This window comes from Cupressus sempervirens, chromosome 8 (genome assembly GCF_028749045.1).
Source record: "Cupressus sempervirens isolate cs-2001-9-10 chromosome 8, ASM2874904v1, whole genome shotgun sequence".
NCBI lineage: Eukaryota > Viridiplantae > Streptophyta > Pinopsida > Cupressales > Cupressaceae > Cupressus > Cupressus sempervirens.
In genome coordinates this window covers 250344065-250371116 of record NC_143125.1, presented here as the reverse complement: position 1 = coordinate 250371116, position 27052 = coordinate 250344065, and positions in this window count along the sequence as shown.

Below are 27052 nucleotides of genomic sequence, written 5' to 3'. Positions count from 1 at the left end.
AAGGAGCTGAATACGGTGGTCCTCTGGACGAGAAGGAGGTAATCCCACAGGTTCAGCAAATATACCAGAATACTTGTCCAAAATGTGTTGGAGATCGGCAGGAGTGCTAGAGACTGCTGATGGCTGCATCTGAATGGAATGGAGCTGAGCGATGACACCATGTGAATTCTTCTTAAGAAGTTTTTCCATACGGTGTGAACTGATGATGCTGAGAGACCCTGGTTGTAAGCCTTTCAAAGTGTGTTGGTGCCCCTCGGCTGAAAACTGCATCCAAAGTTCAGCAAAATCCCAGAGAATGGGGCCAAGAGTGCGTAACCATTGGGCACCCAAAACCACATCACAGCCACCTAAGGGTAAGGCAAACATGTCAGAGCGCATGTTATAATCTCCAATAGAGAGACGCACATTGCGACATTTCCCTTTACAAGGTAAAGTGCCCCCATTGGCAATCATGACTTCAAAGCTAGAGCAGGGATGGATAAAGCAATCAGCCTGTTTGGCTATTCGTGGATCAATGAAGTTATGAGTGCTACCAGAATCAATGAGTATAGTAAGAGGGATCTTCTTGAAGAAACCCTGGACCCGCATGGTTTGTGGAGTAGTGACTCCTGCCAAAGCATGGACAGATATCTCTGGTGGAGCTTCTGGGGAAGGAGGTTCAGGCTGGTGAGGCTCAACCTCAGCATCCACTGTTTCCTGAGCATCTACATATTCTTCCAGTTCCGGTGGAGAATCCACATCCAAGAGATAGAGCTTTTGCTGAACACATCTATGGCCCCGAGACCATTTCTCATCACAATTATAACAAAGCCCTTTGTCTCGCCTAACTCGCATCTCTGTTTCAGACAAGTGCTTGATCGGAGTAGTTCTGGGAGCTGGTATGACTGGAGGGTTGTGAGAACCTGTATTTCTGAATGGAACAAAATTAGATCTAGAGTGTTGTAGAGCACTAATCTTGTCTTCCGCTAACTTAGCCAACCCAAGGGCTTCCATCATTGTAGTAGGTCGAAACATTTTGACTTCTGAGCGAAGTGCATCCTTCAGACCACTGACAAAACAACTACGGAAGAATTCATCAGACAAGCCCTCTGTGTGATTAGCTAATTTTTCAAACTCTGTCTGGTATTCTCTTACAGTGCCTGTTTGACGCAGTTTAGTGAGTGCTCCTGTGAAATCATCAAAGGAACTAGGGCCAAAGCTCTCCAAAATGAGGGTGCACAATTCGCTCCACGTTGGGCCTACATTAGCCTTGATGTACCAACGGAACCATTGAAGAGCTTCATGTTCCAAATGAAAAGATGCAAGGGAGACTTTGTGGTTATCCAAAGTATTATGCAAGCTGAAATACTGCTCTGCCCTATAGATCCATCTAGTCGGATCAGAACCATCGAAGCGGGGAAAATCAAGCTTTGGTCCACGAAAATTGCCAGAAGAGGACCCAGTATCTCCTGAATGGTTTCGGCTCATGGCTGACTGCTGAAAGTTAAGACCCAAAATTTTGTCATCCAGATCTTGAAGTCTGGTTTTGAGGGATGCAATTTCCTCTTCCATGATTTTTGCTCCTGTACGCGTAACAACCATAAAACAAGGTTTTTTTTTTTTTTTTTTTTGATGAAATGGGTAGAAGATGAGAAACAAAAACTTTTTTAGTTACGGCAAACTTGGATTTGGGTAAAACTCATATAGGAAATGGGTGTTCGACGGGTGGTGGGAGACTATCTAGGGACAAGAGAAAAAGAAAAATGAGGGTTTCAAGGGTAGGGAGGCGAAATGAGGCGAACAGTCCAAGAGGGATAAGGGAGCAAAATGAGGAATTGAATCTTGTGGCTCAGTTTGGTGGCGATTGGATGAGAGGTGAAAAAGATAGGGCAAACCCTAAAATTAGATAAATGAGGGATTTAGGGCTTTGATATGTAAAATTTGGGGTTGGGTCGCCAAGGAAGGAAGTATGCGAAATGATATTGCAGACGTTCTGCGGAAGTATGAGCAGAAACAGAAAGCAAACAAGGAAGCTACGACTTAGAAAAATTCACTCACAGACAGAACAACTGAAAAGAGTTATTGCAATAACAAGAGATATTAGAAGTGAGAGGAACCTGAAGGCCACGACAGAAAAAAAATTTGATGTAATTTCCACCCAGCGAGCCCAAGAGAGTGCTCTGATACCAGATGAGAAGAACCTCCTTATAGCAATATCGTGAGAATGCTCAAAATAACAGAATACAAAGTGATAGCAGAACTCAAAATAAATCTACTGATCGCAGGCCACTTCAAGGGGGTAACCTCCTTTGAGCAAGCTCAATACAATAAATTCGTCCGTGCCCATCAAGGGCCTCAACCTATTCTTATATACTGGGTACGATCTAGAAAAGTAATACTACCTATGCATGTGGGATAATAAAATAAACTCACAGGACGACTTACAAAGCATATGCGTCCAACAACTCTACTCTAACAAAATAAACAGAAGGAACACACAGGTTCCTAACAAAGTCTTAACTGTTGATCATGAGAAGATCAACGAATCATTTTTCTGCAATTTGAAACTGCTCAACCTTTAGAGAAAGTAGGGAAGCGATGTCTTGACACATGGATTTTGTGATGTCATCTCCTTTGTGGGCTACAAAAGGTAGATCTCTTAGATTAGTCAAGCAATTTTAGATAGTTGTCAGAACATAGTGGCAATTTAGTGCTATTTGATTGGATGTAATTGGTTATTGGACTAAATTAAAGAGAATATGTTGCACCATCGATCTCTTGAAGATTCATGAATGTTGCTTTCCTACTTTATGGAAGTACATGAGCTTTAGAGAATGTGGAAAAGTGACAAATTGACATGTAGCCATGTGAAGGTGCTAAGGTGGAATGTATGCCAAATCCTTTATGCTAATTTTTAGAGGAGTATTCCATGTATGATGAGTTAGAGGCTAAGTGTTCAGTGGGCCCAAAATATTAAAGACAAGTGTAGTAATAACTAAGGTTTTTCATGATCGTCAATCATTTGGAGATTGACGATCGTTGCTTCCCCACTTTATAGAAATGCTTGAACTTTAGAGAATGCAGGGAAGTATTGTTTTGACATGTGGCCAATTTCACAAAAAGGTAATGCAATCAGTTTTTTTTAAAGCTAAGTTATCTGATTTATGAAGATCAATAGCTAAATTTTAAACTATGTGGCATGACATGAAATATGACTATTGGAACATTAATTTTGATCAATTGTGTTGCATGTGAGACCAAATTTGTAATAAGGTTTATAATTTTTTATTATTAAACACCAAGGTTGCATAATTTTCATAGATTGGAAATATCTAGAGCTTAAGGTGCATTTTTTGAGGGTTTCAAGTTGCTACTAATGAATTCTTTAGTGGAATAAATAGGAAAGTTAGGTGAGAACCAAAGCTTCTAGTTAATTGAAAAATCATAGTTTTAGTAAAATAATATTTTCAATATGCCTCCATGAAGAGACTTCTCAAGGAAGGTAGATTACCAAAAAATGGTTGTACATGACAATTTCTTAGAACAACTGCCACAGTCCACAAATGAATTCTCTAGGGAGAAGGAATTGATACCTAAAAACCCTAGGTTATTGGTTAGTGAGGGTTTTTGTGATAGGGAAAATTGGCTAAGGGATGCTTAGACATCAATTGGAGGTTTAGAGTTATTCTAAAAATGGTTTTCAGAAAGAAAACTCGATACCCCTCTAAGTAATGTGTGGGAATTTGATGTTTAAAAATTGATTATACTAGGGATTTTCTTTGATGATGAATTACTTCCAATAATGTTAAAGAAGTATGATCCAATAATTAGGATAGTGAAAAATCATTTTGGTGACAATCTTTTAGGATTTCACCAAAATTAATTAGGGATGTTTTCAAATTACACCCTAACCATGTAGTGCATGAGAAGATAGATATGGAAGAATTTTAGGCTAGGTATGATACACAAAGGGTATACTTGAGGGGAGGACCATTACAAGAACATTTTGTCAAGATAGGGTCACTTCCATTAGTAATTACTTCCACTCCAAAGCCATTGCTGAAGAAATTTTTCAATCTTAGGGCTCAGGCATTATATTTTTCTCTTTATAGACTTTTTGGAATGGATGAATGGGATCATATTAAAGGATCCCTTATTCTTGTTATTTCTCAAAAACTTTAGTATGGTATGAGCTCAATCTTTGATTTTTTCACATACTTATTAGAAGAGATCCATAATGGGTTAATAGGTATAGCTAAGGCTAAAGTTGATAAACCCTTCTGCTAGTATTCCTTGTTAATGTACATATGTTTGTACAAAGGTGTTACTTTCTTCTCCAAAAAAATGAAAGTGGAATTGGAAAGAGATGGAAAAATCTTCATGTTCAATTGTGGGGTGCAAACATGACATGGGAGTTTACTAGTGCTAGCTTTGTTAGATTTGATAGGTACTTTGCCCCCAGGCTTAGAATATTATTGGCTAGAGATAGTACTAGAATACCTCAATCATTAATAGAGTTTATTAGACCAAAAGATCATGCAAAAGGATTGAAGGTAAGTCACAATGGGGGAGATATCATCCCATATACAGTGTCCACTACATTTAGAGTATATGGTTTCCTTGGAAAACCATGTGTTACCTTATCAAGTGCCCTTCAAGGTAGCAATTGTGGAGCTCTTGTGATAGATAGGATAATTGGAAGAAAAAGAATTGATTGGTATATCTAGAGGTACTTTCTTTCCTTAGATTACTATTTTTCATTATAAAAAAAAAAATTTAAGGGGTGGAGGAATATAGAAAAATTTCTAGATAAATATCAAATGGCATAGTCTCATTCCCAGTATATAGATCTAGAGGGTTTTTATGATATGTTCAAAGAAATAACCAAGGCTATATCCCTTGAAAAAACTCTATACTTTCCTGAAGATGTAACTATAAATCAATTTTCATTGCAAGAACAAAGGATTAGAAAATAAAAATGGAAAGTATACAGTAGGGTGTTGGAATTCATGTTTTTTTTAACCAAAATATAATCCTCTTATTGACAAGAAATATTGGTGTCCTAAAATGAATTTTCTTATGAAAATTTTTGCTAGTTTTATGCAAACCTTAAATGAGAAGAAGGCAATCCTAACCCAAACTTACCTAGAAAAGGTAGTTGAGGTAGAGACTAGATTGGCAAATAGGGTAATCATATCTCTAGGCCAATATACATTGCAAAGAAGACCTAGATATGTAGTGGCAAAGAGTGTACAACCTATACCTCTTTATAAAAGGAAAATTTTAGAAAGCCCACCTATTGCACCTACTCCCAAGAGATAGAAATTAGAACATGGTTCTTCTTCTAGGGTTGAACAATATTCTCCTACCCAAACTCCACTCTAAATAGATGATGATCTTTGAGAGAACAACTCAGACAAATGGGAGGGGAGAAGGACATCGTAATAACAACAATGAACATAGAGGGCTAAAGTAGGAGATCTCAAAGGAAAAGAAATAGATCTTGTAGTGGAACAGGCATCTAAGAAATTCATAGATGATGAAATCTTTATAAATTCAAGACCATTCACTCAATTTTTGTGGAGAAGAAGTATAAAAAAAATTGAGAAAAAATGAAAAAGGCTTAAAATAGAGCAACCTGGCTGGTAGGACTTTGAAATTGAGGAGAAGGTCAAGGCTAGTCTTATTCAAGAATTTGCATAGATAACCCCAGAAGGAGGCACACAGTTGCTAAAGGATTCAAGAGTTTTGATTTTACCTGAGTGGGACATTGCTAATAAAATGATTTTTGACATAGTAAGGAAATAACAGGACATCTAGTTCAAGACTGAGGAAGAAGTTTTAAAAGCCCATAAAGGGTTATAGTATAGTGATGACCATTAGGCCTTGGTGATTTGGTCCATCCAAAAAAGAGAGAAGGCTAGCATTCAAGAAGTTTCAAATTCTGAACACACAGGCAGTCTCATGGTTTATAAAGTGGAAGAGGTGGATAGTGAAAAGGTCTCAAAGATGACTAAAGAAATGGAAAACATTGGAGTTGTGGTTGCAACTAAGGACAAAAATAAGTTCCTAGAATTGAATGCTAAATTTGAAAAGCTACTAGAGGCATATGAAGAAAGAGGAATAGAATACATCAAATGGAAAGGATGATGACTCAAATAGAGAAAAAATTGGGAAAAAGAAAAATAGGAGAAGAATCTAGTCAGCAAAGGATTACCTATCCTCCCCATCCTCCAATTGTACCTTTCAACACAATTTCACTGATAGAAATGCTAGCTACCCTAGAGGGACCCCAAGCATATACAACTAATGAGCTTGAATAAGAAAGGGCTAAAATATGGTCAATACATGTTGAGCTATGGGTGCAATATGAAAATAAATTAAGAGACTCAGTTATGTATCTAATAGACAAGATAGGCTAGCCTACATTTTATGAACAATTATAAAAATTAATGGATATATGGAATAAGCTGAAAATTAATGAGGCCACTTTGAAGCCAATTATAAAAAAATGGAACAATAGGGATAGTGATGTCACTATTTAATGATGCTCAGTCATTAGTCTTTCATGTGAACAAATTGAAAAAGCATTAGACATGACTAATGGTCTCTTTGATTTTTATAATAAGAGGATTGTGCTATAGAGGATAATCATAAATAATTTCTCAAAATATCTTAGTGAAAGTTTTGAGCTTTTCCCTCATGCACTTGAGGCTGTGGATAAATTGAACAATAAAGAAGAATTGGCCAAAGAATTGGATGATTTGATATGCATTAGAATCAATATGGTCCTAAATGAAAAGGACCTTATATGGTTTTCCAAGACAACTGAGGAAGTTGTAAAGGTACAAATATTCTTTAATTCTTTTTAAAAGGATTTTGATGAAGTTGAGAAGTTAGGAGACAAATTCCTAAAGAAGCAACAAGAGATTCTAAACTTCAACTAGCCAGATGATACACTTTTCAACAACTGGATGACATATCTTTCTCAGACAAATCAATTGGTATTTGAAGAAACTAATGAAGATGAGGTCGACTCAAATGAGCTGAAAATAATTGGTGCACCCATTAAAGTAGAGGAAAAGAAAGAGGAACAACCAATTTTAGTAACAAATATGCAAGTTCAAACTGACAACTTAATAAAAAGGCAACCATTTATAATTGTTGATTTGGTAGTCCAACTTGATGATCTAGAGGGAGAGCCACGAGTCACAATTCATTTCCAAGTAGTAGAACTTGATGCAAACCAACTGGTCCCATAGTGAAAATAACAACAATTGTATCCAAGCCAATCATCACATGAAGCCTCTTAGCTACAAATGGCCCCACAACAAGAAGATTCATGATGTAGACATTTTGTTGCAATAAAGTAAGAGAGCACATTTTTTTCTTATTATGATAGTGACCTTTGTTTGTAAAATCTATTTGTTTGATGGGCAATTGACCTTCTTCTCTAGGCCTAAAGCTTGTTACATCTCATATTATATAAATGAGATCCCAAGGCTAGGGAATGAGTCTGAGTTTTATGTAATTTTTAATATTATGCTAGTCTTGCATTTAGTATAGTAGTTTTGGTGTCAATTTTGTGATGTATTTTTCTTTGCAAATCTGAGAATACATTGATATTGAAAGATTAGTGTCTTATCTTGAGTTATTATGAGTTTACATCAGTACTATATGATTTTCACATATAATTAATACGAAAAGGAATGTTCTACCATATCTATTTTCTCTAAATTATGTCCCTATTGTTATGTGTTGGTTATATTGAGATTTTATGAGAAAGGTTTATGTAATTTAATGCAACTAGGATAGGTTGTATGTCAATTTATTGTTGTTTTTAATTCAAGGAATTAAGTAAAAGCTTCATTAAATTTATAATATTTCTAATCATATAAAAATGATATTCATAAGAATGGGGTTTAGTGTTAATTTCTAATAAAATTGATTGTAAGGAAATTAATTAGATCACAATTGTTGGGTAGACTCTAAATGCCAATGGATAGGGCATTGATCATTTATTCATTTCTGTGAGGCCTCGCCCCGACCCATCGTAGCATAGTGATGCATTACTATTATTTTTTGATATTCATGACTCGAGATGTCGAGACATTATCTGATGCTTAGAACATATTTTATTATTTCATGTTGTGTGATGTTATTTTTAGATATATTTGATGATTGTCATTTAATGTTTCATGTATATGTATGTTGATGAAATCAGTAAATGTAGGATTGAGATTTTGATTTAAGATATTTTAAATGGTTAAGAATTATGTAGGATGAAGAAACCTTTATTTATGTATGTTTTAATTTATGTAAATTTCTGATACATATACATTTATGTACATGTGATTTTACGGGGCTACTGATGTGTGCAATGAGTGTGCAGATATTTTAGCCGAGAAACCCTACGGAGGAACAGAACTGATCTCTATGTGCTAAATTTGAAAACCTTGTTGTTCATAATTCACATATTTGTATTGTGAGATGTATGTATACATCTTCTTTGTTCAGTGAATGTTAATGTTCATAATTATGTTCTTTCAGTGTTGCTTGGCACTCGTAAAATTTTTATGTGCTTCGATGTGCTGTTTAGAGTTAATTGTTTAACCTTTGGACCAAGTTGGTTTAAGTTAGTGTCAGTTTACTATTAGGTTCTTAATCAAGGTTAGTCATCCCTTAATCCGAATTAGTGCTTAATTTGCAAGTTAGAGTAGTTAGATGGACATATTTTATTCTTAGATTTTATTTGACTCTTAACCTCTTTCCTAAGGATTTTAAACATGTTATTATTATAACTAAAGGGTATGGGTATGGGTTAGGGGTCTTTTCCAACCCCTAAGCCCCTTTTTTTGACTTTTGAGGTCACTCAAAAAGTCCCTTTTTGCCTTTGTGCGAAAATTGACCATGGTTATCTTGAGTTACCTCACCTCATCTCCACTTAGGGTTTAACCATGGTGTAGGTTGAGTTAGGAGTTTCTAGATTTGTTAGTAGATGGAGATAGTTATTGCTCCTTTTGGGTGGTTGAGTTGGAGGCTTATTTAGAGGCCTTCCTTGGACTAGTTGGTTGTTACCCAATCTCTACATTTAGAGAGGAATGCTTGAAGGTTGAAGGAAGGAAAGGGATACTCTACTCAAACTTGTTCATTGCCATTACCTCTTTGTGAAGGTAGGAAATTCTCATCTCCCCTATTCAGTTTTTATGTTTTGTTTCATGTTCATGTTACCTTGTTGTTGTTTCACTATTTGTATGGATGTGGGTATGTTGGGAAGATTTGATAACCATGTTATTTTGGTTGTTTTTCCTTTCTTGTTTATGTTTGCAATTTTGAGTTTTCCTTGCATGGGTGTTTTGGTATTACTCGCCCTTGGAGAGGGTAGAAGTGACCAATTTTGGGAAAGGTTTGTTTAGTTGGACTCTAACTAGTGTAGAGTCTCTTCTTAGGATGAGAAGAGGGATAAAGGGTAGGGTGTTATGGGACCCTACCCGTCAGCACAAACCTGGTATGAGTATGGCATGTTTAAATGGAAGAACGAAAGTTCTTGGTTATTAGCCCCGATTGGGCATCTGAATTGGTGTTGTGCTTGACTTCTCCTGTTGGAAGAATCCACCTTTCCCTAGTCTTGATTCATTGTGAATCCTATTGTGTAAACCATGTATGATTATGCATGTTTGATTTTCTTTTGGTTTTTCTTGGTTGTCACCCGATCAGTTATTGGTTTCCTCCATGGTTCTTGAAAAGAGATTAAGAAAACATTACAAATTCCTTGATTTTGATCATAAGGAAAAATTTGATTTAATTGTTGAAATTTGGGATTGAGATCCTATTGTAAATTGTATTTTAAACCTTATTGTAAATGGCAACGACACTGAGTTTTCTTACTAGTTCTTCCCTGATGGAGCCTTGAACTAGGATGCATAATAGAAAAAAAAAAAGATTTATGAAATTATCCTTGCAATGTTTCCTTGTGAATTTAAAAATTTGGCTTATGTTTGTGAGAAAATTGTTGGTAGATAATGTCTTGAATTATGAATGTTCAAGTTTTAATTATGATAATGAAGAGTTGAATTGATATAGTGAGTTTCAAATATGATGTATAAGTATTATGATGAGATCAAATCAAGAGCAAACGCTATATTACGAAATCAAAGATATTTCATTTCTTGATAAATTTCATGGTGGTTATAATCAAATTTGAATTAGAATAATCCACCACCTTTTCAATTATGTGTATAGTATCATTCACCTCCTAAGTTCTTCAAATATGATCAATTGGACTGAGAGGTTGTATTCTTGAAATCAAAAATAATAATAATAATAAGAATTTAGAACTCATACCATGTCCTTGAAGAATTAATATAAAATATACATGTTTAAATAAGAGACTGAGAGACTATACCTAATGTACTTCCTTACATTGGCATGCTTGTATAAAGGAAAAATGTTAATAATAGATTTGATTAAATCCTTAGTAACATAAAGGAAATGCATAAAATAACATGACCATGCCTTGTTAAAATTTTGCTTCAAAAAAAATATGCACTCCCAGGAGTAAAAACTCTCTGGAAAATACATGAGGAGAAAATTTCATTCCTTCCAAGACCACAGAGCATATTCTTGAATAGATTCCTTCCTAAGAGAATAAAGAAATAAAAGAAATCTTATGTTAATCTCATGGGTGAATAAAATTATATATATATATATATATATATATATATATATATATATATATATATTTTAATAAGTTAATATCTATATTATCACCTATAAAACTTTATGAATTTATTGCTTACTCCTTGGCCTTGGACGTCAGTTTAAACTTGTTTTAAAAAGGTTTTTTTTTGGTCTTGTCTCAAGTCAAAGTGGTTGGATGGGAGGGTGACATCATCCTTCCACCTTGTCCCATCCCCATCCTCCTCCATTTCTAGCGGCCACTCTAGGAAGGTTCCATATTTATGTGAAAGTGAGTTTGATAGTTGTCTTTACCTTTTTAGCTCCTTCTTCTTGGTTTCTGCTCACATGCCACAAGTTGGGATGCACTTTCCTTCCTCTTGGGCTACGTGGGTTGGAGGGAGAGTACTGCCATGTCAGTGTCATGATTGGATTTAGATCCTTGGTTTAAGTTTAGGAGTTTGTAATAAAGTTTGCAATGAAATCTTCTTTTTAAACTTCATCTCCTCCATGCTCCTGTACACCTTTTTTATGAGAAGGCTTGGTTTTGTGTGGGGCCTAGGAAGAGGTGTAGGGAGAGGTCAAATCGACCTGACTAGTGGCCATGTGGGTGATAAGGGGTAGAGTAGGTGTCTTAGGGTAAGTAGTTGGTAGTTAGTTAGGTTTAATTTATGTTTTTTTTTTAAATGTATTGTTAATTTTTTTATTAGTTTTATTATTATTAAGTTTTGTTTTAGTAAGTGGTTTTAGTATTTAATTTAAATTAAGTTTAAAATTGTGAACTTGTTATAGTTATTTTGTTTAAAGTTCATTTATATTTCTTGATTAATATTAGATAGTTTTAAATTTTATTTAATTTGTAAAGTTAAGTTCTATTTAAAAGATTAGACATTCTTTTATGAATGATTAGGCCAACTATAGATTTAGTTAGTTAGTTAAGATAAAATTAGTTTAATATGAAATTATTATTAAATTTAGTTTAGATTTAATTTATATTCGATTAAATTTTTATTGAAAATTAAGCTAAGTTGGAGATTTAAGAAATGTTGGTATTAATAGTACCTTTGAAAATTTGTTTAAATTAGTGTCCTAATAGCTTAAGTTATTTGAATAATCTAAACCCAATCTTCTTTAGATTGTTATTAAAACAATTTTTGCATGATTGTTTAAGCAATGTAATAACGAATCAGTAAACATTTATATCAACCTAATAACAATGTACTTCAGAATCCTGACGATGTATTCCTCCACAAAAGTTTTTAAACCAAGGATGTTGTAGAGAAAATTTTCTTAAACTGTAATCAATCTTTTCAAACTTAGAGCATGTTTAATTATTAATTATTATTCAAAAAAAAATAAAAAATGTGTGTGTTTTGCCCTCGTAGTCTGGGCATGACAATTTCAATGTTGAATAAACCATGGGGTTACATTAAGAAGAACTTCAAAAATCAAATCAATTTTACTTTCATGTATGAAAAATTTAATTGTTGATCAACACTTGTTTGCAATTAATTTGTGTGTGTTATAGTTAGCTGTTATAACCTAGAATTATTTGTAAATCTGAGAAGAATTGTATCAATATCTACTATGGGGGATAAGCATGACAAAAGAGTATTAATGAGTGAGTGAAGTGTGAATATAATATCAATTATTGAGCCTTTTCATCCCTCGTGTGCACCCGCCTTGGTTTTGCAAAACCTAAAGAGAAGAGAATCCTTATGATTCTATTAAAGTTGGGTCTAGAGATGAAGATGTCTTAGTTGAATATAGGAGGTATCGAACCCTTAGATGAAGAATTATCCTTAGAATCCTAGTATCAAATATTTTGTTGCTTGGTAGTTTTGAAACACCAACAGATTCTAGTACCTAAAATATTGTCATGTCATTTAAGATAATGGAGATGTCATTTGAAAGTAGACACTAAAAAGGGAAGATGTTGTGCTCTAGATTCTCAAGAAGTTCCTATCATATGAACCATGAGTGCATTACCTTACAAATCAGCTTCATATCCTAATATTGACCTTACCAAGAGCATACTTATGGTAAATTTCCTCCTGAACATGGTATGTTGTTGTCTAGGAAATGGAGTGCTGCTATGGGTAGAAATTTATAGTGTGGCTTATCTTTTTCTACATTTTACATTGGTGATAAAGCTACTAAGATAAATAGGGAGCCCAAGGTCACCCATATGATTGGAGAAAATGTGTATATAATGATGCAACTTGTTTCTTGGATACTAACATAAATACTTTCAGAGATGAAGTAATTGTTCTAGAGAAATAAAATGCACATGTACCAATAGTGCAAGAAGTCAAGAAATGTACAAAAAGTACTAATTTTTGGACTATGATTTTTGATGTTGCTAGTACAAAAGAAGGAATAGGTGTTGGAGTGGTATTGATTTTAACCAAAATGGAAAACTTTCAAGTATTCTTTTACCTTGGATTTTACATGCACATATAACATTGCAAAATATGAAGCACTTATTTTAGGTCTCAAAGTGGCTACTAAATATGACATTAAATTCTTGTATATAATTAGTGATTCTAAATTATTAATATCACAAATCAGATAGTCATATGCATCAAAACCTAAGAGGTCAAAACAATACAAAAATATTGTTTGAGATGAGAATGAGGATTTTGATGCATTTGGAATAACTTGGATTGATGGAACTAACAAAAAGATGGAAAGTTTGCTAGATAATGTAGCCATTAATCCTAATGACATCACATTTTTAGGAGGATCCAAAATTGAGATATAAACTAGGCCATCTATACCTAATAACATATAAAATTGGCAAGTGTTTGAGGATGATTTGGATATTTTGAATTTTTTGAATTGTCCTTGTAAAGACCATAGATGGGAAGAACTAGATTACAGTGCCCTTGTAAAGACCATAAATGGGAAGGACACCATTTTTAGAAATGAGGTAATTTAAATTAAAACAAACAAGGTGCCCAAGGGGTTGGCTGTACTGGAAAGTATTTTTGATAATCAAGATAGAGTGCAATTAGATATTAAGGAAAAAAAAATTGAGGAGTTGGAAGAATTAAATTTGGGCACTAATGAATCCCTAAAAAAGTGTACATAGGTAAGAAGTTATCCCCTACTATAATAAAATATTTAATTGAATTATTGAGGAAATTCAAACATGTTTTTGTTTGGTCATATGATGATTTGAAGTCTTATAAAGAAGATCTTTTGAAGCATGTCATCGCTTTAAAGGAAAATTCTAAACATTTTAGGAAAAGGAAGAGGCCAATTAATCCTACTTTAGCACCTAAAATGTAGGGGGGACTAATGAAGCTTAAGGATGGGGGTATTATAAAGCCTATTAGATATTCTACTTGGGTGTCAAAATTAGTACCTGTATGAAAGAAGAATGAAGATATCAAACTATGTGTGCATTTTAGAAATTTAAACATTTCATCTCTAAAGGATAACTATGGACTACCAAATATGGAAGCAATTTTGCAAAGAGTAATTAACTCTAAATTGATGTCAATGATGGATGGATTTTTAGGTTAAAACAAATTTATGGTGAATGATGCTGAGAAATATAAGCTTTCTTTCACTACTCCATTGGGTACCTATGTGTATGTGAGAATATCATTTTGACTCACAAATATTGGAAAACCTTTCAAAGAGCTATGGATGTGGATTTTTTTGATTTCATAGAAAAGTCATGGTAGTTTATGAAGATGCTATGACTACTTACACTAAGAAGGTTGAGGATCACTACAAGCATCTAGAAAATATTTGTGTAAAAGCTTTGGAATATGTTGTTTCCCTTAAACATAGAAAGTGTACATTTGGAGTGACTTGAGGTAAACTACTAGGTCATATAGTATCCAAAGATGGGGTTAGGATAGATCCTACAAGGGTAGTTGCAATAGACAGCATTCCCAAAACCAAGAATGTAAAAGAGATCTAGTCTTTCTTTAGCCAAGTAAAATTTTTGAGAAAATTTATAGAAATTAGCAAAGCCCATATTTTAAATTCTTAGGAAAGGAGAAAAAATCAAATAGGATGGAGAACCAATAGTTGCATTCTAAAATATTAAAGAAACCAATAAGAATGGACTGGTGTTGAGAACTCTTGATTATGGTAAGTCTAAGCATATTTTTTCTTTTGCATTGTTTCATACACTGCCAATAGTACTACAAAAGAATGAAGAGAGTTTTGAACAACCAATATCTTTCTTCAATTAATCTATTCAAGCTACAAAACTGAAGTATGATATAAAGGAAAAAAAAAACATATTCTTTGGTGAAAGCACTCAAGGATTTTTGGTGTTATCCAATGGGGGCTACAGTAATAGCTTTTGTTCCAAGTGTTGTAGTTAAGGACATTTTTTGTTAGCAAGAAGTTTCTATTAGGAGATGTAGATGGATAAATTGAATCCATGAATTTAATATTGATGTCTAGATCACTAATTTGGTTAGAGGTCAAGGTTTGGCAAAACTAATGGCACTATCAAACTTAGATGCAAACTAGATAAATGTAATAGATGATGACCATAGACCATATACTTGTGATATGGATCCTTGTGACTAGTATAGAGAAGTGATTCATTATTTATAATTCATGTGTGCTCCACCTACAATGAATGATAATGAGAAGCATAAATTAAACCTTTTGGCCATCAAGAATATCATTATTGATGGGATAATATGGTGAAGAAATCTCAAGGGTGTGTTATTAAAATGTGTCAATTAAAAGGATTCAATAAATATGTTGAATGGGATGCATAGTGGTATATGTGGGATTAATTACATGTAAAATACCACAGTTCACTACGTGATAAGGTTTAGATTCTGGTGGCCCACTCTTTTTAGAGATGCACACAAGTTAGTAAAAAAATGTTATCCTTGTTAAATACTTGCAAGAAAGTTAAAATTCTCTACAAATTTATCTTTAAAATAGTGGAAGTGAATGCACCATATCAATAATGGTGTATTGATTTTATAGTTGAAATAGAAAATAAATCTTGTTGTGGACATTCTTGGATCCTTGTGGCTACTAATTATTTCATAAAGTGGGTAGAAGTCATTCCATTTAGGAGATAAAATAGCAAAGCAGTGAATGATTTCCTCCTAAATAATATCATCACTAGATTTGTTTGTCCTAGAAAAATTGTCACTAATAATTTCATGTGCTTTAGGTCTAATGAATATGTTCATTTTTGCTAAAAGTACAGAATAACTAGGTCTACCTCTTCGCACTATCACCCATAGGGGAATGGCCAACTAGAATCTAGTAACAAGAACCTTTTTAAGATCATCAAAAGGATCCTAGAATAAAATTAAAAAGATTGGGATTCTAAGTCACCATTAGCACTGTGGGAAGATAGAGTGAAAGTTAAGAGGGTCATTAGGTTAGCACCTTTTGATTTGGTTTATGGAATTCATGCAAGATTAACCCAGAATAATATGATTGGAATGTACAAATTTATCCAAAATTATGATAAGAACATAGTTGATGATATGCAAGAAATGATGGATGAACCCACTAGATTGGATGAAAATAGAAGGAAGGTATCATTTAGGAATGCCAAGTTACAACTATAGATGAAATTTTTTTTTGATAGAAGGACTAAAAATATTAAGTTTGAACCAAATGATTTGGTTTTACTTTGGAATGCAAGGTTGGATGACAAAGGAGAACATGGAAAATTTGATCCTATCTGGTTGGGTCCATACTTGATTCATAAAAATGGGGGTGAGGACTCATATAAGGAGCTCTTTGTTGATCTTCTTGAGCTATCAGTTCATGGACAGCTCTTGAAGAAGTCTTTCTATTGAGAGGTACTATTTTTTCCATGAACAGTAATTAGGTTTGTGTATTTAAGTATTGTGTATAGTTACTTTTCCCTTTTAAGTAGTTATGTAAATATGTGTGCTTAGTGCTCTCAAATCATTGTCAAGTGTCTAGTCTTCTTCTCCCAGTAATTCTAAATTCTTGGATGTATTTAACCTACCCATCATCCCCACATAGAGCCACTATTGGCACCTTTTTCCAACTATTGTAAAACTCTCATGCCTTGGCCTTTAGGTCAAAATTTGTGCAGAGTATTTATAATCAATAAAAATGTTAAATAAGTGTTAAAAAACTATAGCAATAATGAAGAATATCTTACAGTGTTATGTTTTATCCTAACCTTTCTAGTAACTTAAGATGAAGTTTTTTTTATCTCAAGTGGATACCATGTTTTTCCTTGTTGATTAACCAATTGTCTTGTCCCCATAAAATTTAGTCTTTAAGTGTCACTTATCCAAGGGTAATATAATGTATGATGGGTTCCCTTTTTATTTCCCTAGTCATCCATGACTCTTTCTTAAGTTCATGCCCATGGTCCTCAAATTTAATCTTGTTATTTAAAACTTGTCTTAGAATTTTTTGCTTGCATATGTCCAAACAAGGTGGGGTCATCAAATCAACAACCTTCATTTCTTTGCAACCCCTAACAAAGAATGAAGCAAAAATGTGAGATGCAAATGTGTGTCCTATGGTGGGTTGAAAGCATCCAACTAACATCCCATATATTTGAAAATATTAATGTTCCTTGCTTGTTTGTGAGCCTCTCTCTTGATAAGTGAAGAAGCATGATTGTGCCTCATGGAAAGGACTTGAGTGTGGATGTTTGCAATAAGACATGTATTGTCATCATCATTATTATTTTCATAGGTGTATTCATAGGCATGGAGTTATGAGGTTGTGCCATGTGGAAAAAGGGAAGTCAAAATGTTAGAAATTCTTTAGAATAACTAAGAGGGCCAGTGAATCAGTTATTCAGGGTCCAAATGTCCAATTAAAACTTTTTCATCAAGTAAAGTGAGCCTATTAAACTGTTCATTCATCCAAGCTTAAACTTTCCTACTTAGCAAGTTACTGTAAATCAACATGCAAGCATAACACATGAAAGATAAACACATAACATAGTGATTTACATGGAAACCTAATTTGGGAAAAACTACCAGTAACATGCTACTCAATTCTCACTCTTTTGAAGTGATGCCCTATGAAAGGTTTGCCCTGTTAAAGGCTACAACACACTATTAAATGTGACTTGGTTAAAAAATTTATCCACCATGTTAGAAGTGGGCCTAGTTAGAGGACTTTAGAACATTCATTTGGAATGCCACCCCGTTAAAGGATTTAGAAATGGTTGTTAAACCAACCTAAGTAACAAAAAGGGGTTTTGACTTAATTACAATTCATAACTTATCTTGTAGATTTTAGATCTCTATTCAACTCTTCACAATTTTCCTGGCTTTTAGTCTCTATAGCTCTGATAGCTTGTCCTTCTTTCAAGCTTTGTCTCCTTGAGTCTCCATGCTCAATGTACTAGTGCAATCTCCTATATGACTACTTATCAAAGCAAAGTCTCTGTGCTTTGTTCTTTCTTCTCCTTGATGCCTTCTCCTTGATACCCTTCAACCACTTTGCAATTTGGTACACCAGCAACTATTGCTTCTTGGCCTATGACTCCTTAAATATAAGTCTAGAATTTCTTTTCTTGCTTGATTCTTCCCTCCATTAATTTTAGTTTAAATGGATTAGGTAGGATTCAATGAATCTAACCCATATCTTGTTCCTTCTAGAAACACCATGAAGAATCCTCTTGAATTCATCAAAAAATGATTTATCTAAAATTCTATGCCTCCAGCTCATCATCCTTATCCTCCGACTAGTTCACAAAATTTAAGGTAACAACCTTATTGACTTAGATCTAGTGAATCTTTGACTTTTCACATAATGCAATAGCTTGGCACTATTGAAATTTTGGTGCTCGACATATACTATGTTACTTGGCATCAACTATGTTTTACTGATGCTTGGCACCTACTATGGATTCAGTCAGCGTCCACTAAGTTTTTCTGATGCTTAGCATCTGAAGTTTTCTTGGCACTTGAACATGCTTGGCTCCTTTTGTGTCACTGAGCACACTCTAGATTTTGCATTTTCTCAGCTCTAACTAAAAATCTACTCGACTCGAACTAGCTTGCTTAGCACTCACTAATGAACTTCATTAAGCTTTATAAACATCCTTGTTACAACCTATTCTTCTAGTGTTTCTAAGTGTGGCCAACATCTATATCTTCAAGTATACTATCAATACATCATTTTACCAATGTCTTAACTGATCTTTGTACTTCATTACAAAACCATAACTCAACCTTTCCCTTAGGTACTTTTGTTACGTCTTGTTGATTAAATCTTCTTCATCAATCAACTAAGTGATAGTACTTTGATCTTATAAGAAATTGTCATTCCAAAAAAAAGTAGGTTTGGCATTAGTGAAAAAACAATGATTGAAAACATTCTTTATTAAACATCTTCCTTCTTTGTAACAATCTCCCTCTTTGATAGTATTATTTTGCAATCAGATTTCCAACAATCTCCCTCTTTGGCATTGATGGAAAACCATACTAATCAACCAAGTTATCAAAATGCTAAACTAGGTTAAAATACTAAATCAAATGCCAAAAGGAAAAATATGTTACCATCAATTTTCACATCTCCCTCTCTGATCTACTATCCTAATTACTTTGCTTATGCTTCTCTCCCTTAGCTATTGTATCTTGTTTCTTTCCTTTCTACTATATCTTCCTGAACATCCTTATCCTCCCTCTATTTTGTGGCTTACCACTATTCACTTTGATCTTGTACTACTCCTAACTCCTTACATTATTTCTTCCTTTGTATGCATTGCTATTTTGGTATCAGCTACTTCTCCATCTATCCAATTGAATTTGTTGATCAGTTTCTTGCTACTTCTCCCTCTTTGACAACAATGCCAAAGACATACTATTTCAGCATCTTAACTTGCAAGTGTAGCATTTTTAGGTACTCTAGTTTTCTCCCTCTATCACCTTTCTTTGTGACTGATTTGAAACTTTAGTACTTTGATTACTTCAGGTAGAAATCCTAAAGTAAGTATCTCCTACATCAATGTGTAATATTTCAACAATCAACTCATTTGATGCAAGGCAATCTTTGTTTTTACTTAAGTAGCCTTGGCTAGGAGTATCACCCCTAACTTACCTCTAAGATACTCAAATTCATCTTTAGTTAATGCTTTTGTGAATATGTTAACAATCTATTCCTTTGAACTAACATATTGCATTCTCACTTGCTTGCCTTCCACCAATTCTCTTACATGGTGATACTTAATTGCAATATGCTTTGTTTTGGCATGCATCAAAGGATTCTTAGATATGTTGATGGCACTTGTTTTATCACAATAGAGTATCATAGGTTCAATTACCTATTCCTTTAGACCTTGCAATAGATGTTTGATCCATACAATATTAGTGCAGTTGATAGCAGTAGCAACATACACAGCTTTTGTTATGGACTGTGAAGTACAACTTTGCTTTTTGTTGGTTCAAGTAACAAAAATTTTGCCTAAGAAAAGTGCTCCTCCACTGGTGCTCTTTCTATCATCAATATTACCTCCCCAATCTGCATCAGTGTAGGCTTTCAACTCAAATTTTTCACTCCTCTTGTAATATAGGCCAAAGTCATTAGTTCCTTTTAAGTACCTTAATATTATTTTCACTGTCATACAATGATTTTCTCTTGGATTTGCAAAAAATCTTGCCACTATTCCAACTGCTAATGCAATGTCTGTTCTACTATGCACAACATACTGCAACTTTCCAATCATTGATCTATACATTGTCTAATTTACTTCAGCTGACTCATCACTCTTGGATAAATTATGTCATGTTACCATTGGTGTACTAACTAGTTTTGAGTCTTCTAATCCAAATGTCTTGAGTATCTCCTTGATACATTTTGACTAGGTCACAAATATGCCATGCTTCAGTTAATGTACTTGCAATCCAACAAAGAATTTGATTTCTCCAAACATTGACATTTCAAACTCATGTTTCATTTGGTCAAAAAAATCTTTGCATAAAATTTTTTTTCCTCCAAATATTATATCATCAACAAAGATCTCAGATATCAAAATGTCTTTACCTTTTTCTGCCTTGATGTATGGGTTGTTGTTGTCATATGTTCTCACAAATCCTATCTATACAAGATATTTGTGTAGTCTCTCATACCATGCTCTAGGCGCTTGCTTTAAAATATAGAGTGCTTTGTGCAATTTTCAAACCATATCCTTGTTGTTGTTATCAACAAATGCCTCTGGTTGTTCTATGTAGACTTCCTCTTCCAATATTCCATTCAGAAAAGTAGATTTTACATCCATTTTTTAGACTTTGAAACCTTTGTAAGTAGCATATGTAATTAATATTCTAACTTCTTCCATTCTTGCAACAGGGGAAAATTTTTCCCCATAATCTAGTCCTTCTTCTTGTACATAGCCTTTGTAGACTAGTCTGGCCTTATTTCTTGTGATCTCGCCATTTTCATCCAGTTTGTTTCTAAATACCCACTTTGTACCAATCATATTCTTATCTATTGGTCTAGGAACTAGGGTCCAAGTTTTGTTATTCTCAATCTGATCTATCTCCTCCTCCATAGCTTTATACCAACTATCATCTTGCAGTGCATCTTTTACTATTCTGGGTTCAATCTTGCTTAGCAGACATGATTCATTCCTTAGTCTATTCCTTGTCATTGGTCTTTCTTCCTTGTCTCCAATAATTTATTCTACAGGGTGATGTCCTCTCACATATTTGAATAGTCTTGGTTTTGTGTTTCTTTCCATGTTTAGTCCTTTGGATTTAGAGTCACTTTGCACCTCTCCATCTAGTATTTCATTATCTCTTCCATGTGTACTAATTTCAAAATCAGAGTGTGCATTGTATTCATTCTGCAACTCTGCTTTTGAATGTAGCTTGGCATTCATTGGTTGTGACTCAACTGATACTAAAATTTGTTGTTGATTCTCAACTTGGTTGGCAGCTTCATCTTCAATAGACATTCCTTCATAGAAGTATACAAAAGATCTATAATCTTTTGGTTTCTTGGATTCATCAACTTGGACTTCTACATGCTCATCAAAATTTACATTTGCACTCTCCATAATTTTATTAGTGTTAGTATTCAAACACTTATATGCTTTGCTTCTAGTGGAGTATCCAAGGATTATGCCTTCATCACTCTTTACATCAAACTTGTCATTTCTAGTATCTTTAAGAATATAAAACTTACAACCAAATACTTTGAAATTTTTTACATTAGGTCAGTGACCATACCATAGTTTAAAAGGTGTTGCATTTGTACCTTTCTTGACTTGGACTCTATTCAGGGTGTAAACAATAGTACATACAACTTCTCTCCAGTATTTCAGAGCAACATTTTTGTCCATCATTAATTTTCTAGTACAGTCTATCATTAATCTATTCCTTCTCTCTATAATGCCATTCTGAGGGGGAGTTCTTGGTGCTGATGTTTGTCTCTTGATTCTTTTATCATTCCAAATGTCTCAAACTCTTTTGATGTAAACTCTCCTCCTCTATCTGATCTTAGGAACTTCAGACTCTTTCCTATTTCCTTCTCAACTCTAGCAAAATACCAATTAAACATTTGAAATACATCAAATTTTTGCTTCAGAAACATGAAAATCATCATCCTAGAGTAATCATCCACAAACAATATTATATATGTATCTCCTTGGTAGCTTTTTAATTCTATTGGACCACATAAGTTAGTATGCACTAACTCTAGTTCTTCTTTGGAAGTGTAGGTTTTTCTCTTGAAACTAGACTTAGTCATCTTTCCTAGTTGACATTTTTTGCACATTGTATTGTCAGGCTTTTTCAAGTTAGGTAGACCTCTGGCTTTCTTCTTTTTGCTAATGTTGATCAGATTATCAAAGTTAACATGACATAACCTTTTATGCCATATCCACACATCATAAAGTTTTATAATGACACAGGTTGCATTTTCCATATCTAGGTAAAACAAGTTACTCCTAGTTTGTTCTCCTTTTCCTATCAAAATTCCATGAGTGTCATAGATTTTGGTAGTTTTTTTTCCAAATTCTATTTTGCAACCTACATTGCCTAACTGTGATACACTTAGCAAGTTGTAGTTCAATTATTCAACATAGTATGCATTATAACATGATATTTTCTCTATAAGTTTAATAGAACCTTTTCCTTTGAATTGATATGGAGTATCATTTCCAAATCTAACACTATTTCCATCATACTAAGTAAAGTAATAAACTTACTTTTGTCTCCTATCATATGATGTGAGCATCCACTATCTATGATCCACTTGTCATTCTTGTTCACACAAGTTACCAGTGATGTTGCCTCATCTTCATCTGATTCATCCTTCATGACTACATAGACTACTTCATTATCATTCTCATCAAAATCCTCTTCAACAATGTAGCATCTTTTTCCTTTGTCCTTTTAATCTCTACCATCATTTTCTCTTTTGTTCTTGTACTTGTTTCCTTCATTATAGTTCTTCTTCTGCATACACCTTGCAATAATATGTCCTACTTCATTGCAATTAAAACAAATGATAGGTGGCTTATCATTGAATTGACCTTTACCTCTATGAAATATTCTAGCTAGTAATGCTTCCAATTGTTCCAAATCTTCCTTAGTGTCTTTCAATGTCATCTTTGCCTTGAAAGTAGATTCAAGATTCTCAGGTCTATAGTTATCAAAGTTGGACAATTCAAATGTAGTAAGTCTTCACACTATACCTTAAAAAGTTAGGGTGTTTCCTGGTACACACCTTAACTCTTGGATGGCTGAAACTCTAATAGCATAAATGGGAAGCAAGGTTCTCAAGTATTTTCTATTAACAGTATCATCTTCCAAATGACCACCCAAACTTCTTATTGCACTTACTACTTCTTTCATTCTTGAAGTGTACTGAGAAACATTCTCACCTTCCTCCATTTTCATGTCATCAAAATTTTATTTGAGGGTTTGTCTCTTTGCTCTTTGAACATTATGATCTCCTCCATAGATATCTAATAGGGATTTTCACATTTTAAATGTAGAATCACATCCCTTGATGTAATCAAATTTAGGATAGTTGAGGGCAAAGGAAATCTCCAGCATTGCCTGATTATGCTCCTTTCTTTTGTTCAAATCATCTGTAGTAAGGGCTCCAACTAGATCTACATGTTCCACTCCAATTGAGGTTTTTTCATAATCACCTATTGATCCAAGGTAAATTCTCATTAGGCTTTGCCATGCAACAAAGTTATCTCTATTGAGCTTGGGAACTTTTCTCTTGGACATCTTGATCTTCTTACTTCTAGCACTTTTAAACTAAATCAACAAATGGCTCTAATACCAATTGTAAGAAATTATTTAGAATAACTAAGAGTGGGGGTGAATTAGTTATTCAAGGTCCAAATGTCCAATTAAAACTTTTTCATCTAGTAAAGTGAGCTTATTAAACTATTCATTCATCCAAGCTTAAACTTTCCTACTTAGCAAGTTACTGTAAATCAACATGCAAGCATAACAATGAAAGATCAATACATAACATAGTATTTTACATGGAAACCCAATTTGGGAAAAACCACCTATAACATGATACTCAATTCTCACTCTTTTGAAGTGATGCCCTATTAAAGGCTACAACACACTATTAAATGTGACCTAGTTAAAGGATTTATCCACCCTATTAGAAGTGGGCTTGGTTAGAGGACTTTAGAATATTCACTTGGAATGCCACATTTTTAAAGGATTTACAAATGGTTGTTAAACCAACCTAATTCCATAGGATTTTACACTAATTGATACAATTTATAGAGAGTAACAATAAGGGCTTTTGACTTGATTACAATTCACAACTTATCTTGTAGATTTCAGATCTCTGTTCAGCTCTTCACAATTTTCTTGGCTTTCAATCTCTATAGCTCTAACAACTTGTCCTCCTTTCAAGATTAATCTCCTTGAGTTTCCATGCTCAATGTACAAGTGCAATCTCCTATATGACTACTTATTTAAGTAGAGTCTCTGTGCTTTTTTTTCCTTCTCCTTGAGACTCATCAATCACTTTGCAATTTGGCACACAACAACTCTTGCTTCTTGGCCTATGACTCCTTAAATATAAGTCTAGAATTTCTTCTCTTGCCAGATTCTTCCCTCCATTAATTTTAGTTTGAATGGATTAGGTAGGATTCAATTAATCTAACCCATATCTTGTTCCTTCTAGAAACACCATGAAGGATTCTCTTGAATTCACACAAAAATGATTTATCTAAAATTATGTCCCTCCAACTCATCATCCTTATCCTCTAACTGGTTCAGAAAATCCAAGGTAACAACCTTGTTGACTCATATCTAGTGAATCTTTGACTTTTCACATAATGTAGTAGTTCAGCACTATTGAAATTCTGGTACTTGGCATATATTGTATTACTCAGCATCAACTACATTTTATTGATCCTCCACACCTATTGTGAATTCACTCTATATCCACTAAGTTTTTTTGATGCTCAACATCTAAAGTTTGCTCGGCACCTGAACACACTCGACTCCTTTTTTATCACTTGACATACTCTAGATTTTGCATTTGCTCATCTCTAACTAAATATCTTCTTGGCTTGAACTATCTTGCTCAGCACTCACTAATGAACTTAGTTAAGCTTTGCAGACAACCTTGTTACAACCTATCCTTCCAAGGTTTCCAAGTGTGGCCAACATCTATATCTTCAACTATACTATCAATACATCATTTTACCAATTCCTTAACTAATCCTTTCACTTTATTAAAAAAACATAACTCAACCTTTCCTTTAGGTACTTTTGTTACATCTTGTTGATTAAATCCTCTTCATCAATCAACTAAGTGATAGTACTTGGATTTTATAAGCAATTGTCATTCCTGAAAATAGTAGATTTGACATTAGTGACAAAACAATGATTGAAAATATTCTTTATCAACCATCTTCCTTCTTTGTAACAATCTCCCTCTTTGATAGTATTATTTTTCAATCATATTTCCAACCAAAAAAAGGATTAAAAAATAGAAGATCGAACAATCAGTGCTCACTTGCATCCTTGACTCATATAGATGGTGAATAAGAGAAATTTAGACACATGTCCATAAACTAGCAGGGAGAATGGTCAATGGGACATGAATACTTGGATGAAGAGAAAATTTCTATTGGTCCATGAGGATCATGTTAGTGGGCCCTATGTGATGATGTAGACAAGATCTAAGGGGAAGAAGATCAAATAATTTTTGCTTGTTCATGACCTTTCTCTCCTTGCTAGCTAATAACTAAGATGTTTCCACGTGTCTTCTAGGTACCTATGGGACCCCAATTAATTAAAGAAAATATTCCCCACATGTTTAAATCAATGGCTAAAAATCAATCCCATACTGAAGAAGATTCTCTTACAAAGAGAGATCTTGGATCAATGAGATCAATGGTTCATGCTCATCTGCGATCTCTGACAATCACTTAGTATTTAAGCATGACATGTGGATTTTTCTTAAAAATGTAGAAATTTCAAAGGACCTTATGAGGTGTCATCTTCAATTCTTATTGGCTAGGTTGTATATATATACATATACATATCTATATATATGTATATGTATGTCTATATATAGATATATGTATATATATATATATATATATATATATATATATATGTATGTATGTATGTATGTATGTATGTATGTATGTATACATATATGTATATATGTATATATATATGTATATATATATCTGTATGTATATATATGTATACATATATATATGTATATATATATGTATGTATATATATTTATACGTATATATATATTTATACGTATATATATATACATATATATACATGCATACATATATATGTATGTATATATACATATATATACATACATATATATATATATGTATATGTGTATACAAATATGTATATATATACATATGTATATGTATATATACATGTATATATACATATATATGTGTATATACATATGTGTGTGTGTGTGTGTGTGTGTGTGTGTGTGTGTGTGTGTGTGTGTAACTGATTCGATCTGGATTCAACATCTATGAATATTCAATGACCTTAGTGTGATTATATCACAATCTATAAATCATGAACATGATTCCAGTGTTCTTGTCTTCATGAGCCATTTAGTCATGTTATGTTACTAACTACAATCAAAGATTATAATTTGGTAAACATCAATCATGATCGAGTTCCATTAAGGCATGGTTATGTATATTTCTAGACATTGAATGTTAATCTAATAAATGATTAAGGGAAATAAATCATAACCAATGGTTAAAATTGTCTCATATAGAGACATGGCCCTATAGTCCCAAAGGGCACGTTGAGTCATGTCTCTACATGTGACACAACCATCTAATCTCTATATAAACAAGTAGCATGATCTCTTGGAAACACATCAATCAATACATGCTATTAATTACCATTGACCTACTAACATATATTCACCTGTAATTAAAAGAAGAGAG